Genomic DNA, 219 nt, shown 5'->3' with positions numbered 1-219 from the left:
ATATTCATCTCCAATGTCATGTTTCCAAATGATAACTTCATTAGTCCATTCCTACAATTAATAATTGCATTAGATGTTGCAAGAAATGCACGTCCTAAAATAATAGGAATTAAATTACATGCTTCAACAGTTTGTGTATCTAGGACAATAAAATCCACAAGATAAATGAATTTATCATCTTGTACTAACACATCTTCAACTATTCCTCTAGGCACTTTT

The sequence above is a fragment of the Populus euphratica genome, unplaced genomic scaffold, assembly GCF_000495115.2.
Source record: "Populus euphratica unplaced genomic scaffold, PopEup_1.0 scaffold284.1, whole genome shotgun sequence".
In the NCBI taxonomy this organism is placed as follows: domain Eukaryota; kingdom Viridiplantae; phylum Streptophyta; class Magnoliopsida; order Malpighiales; family Salicaceae; genus Populus; species Populus euphratica.
Note: the sequence above shows the minus strand (reverse complement) of the source record.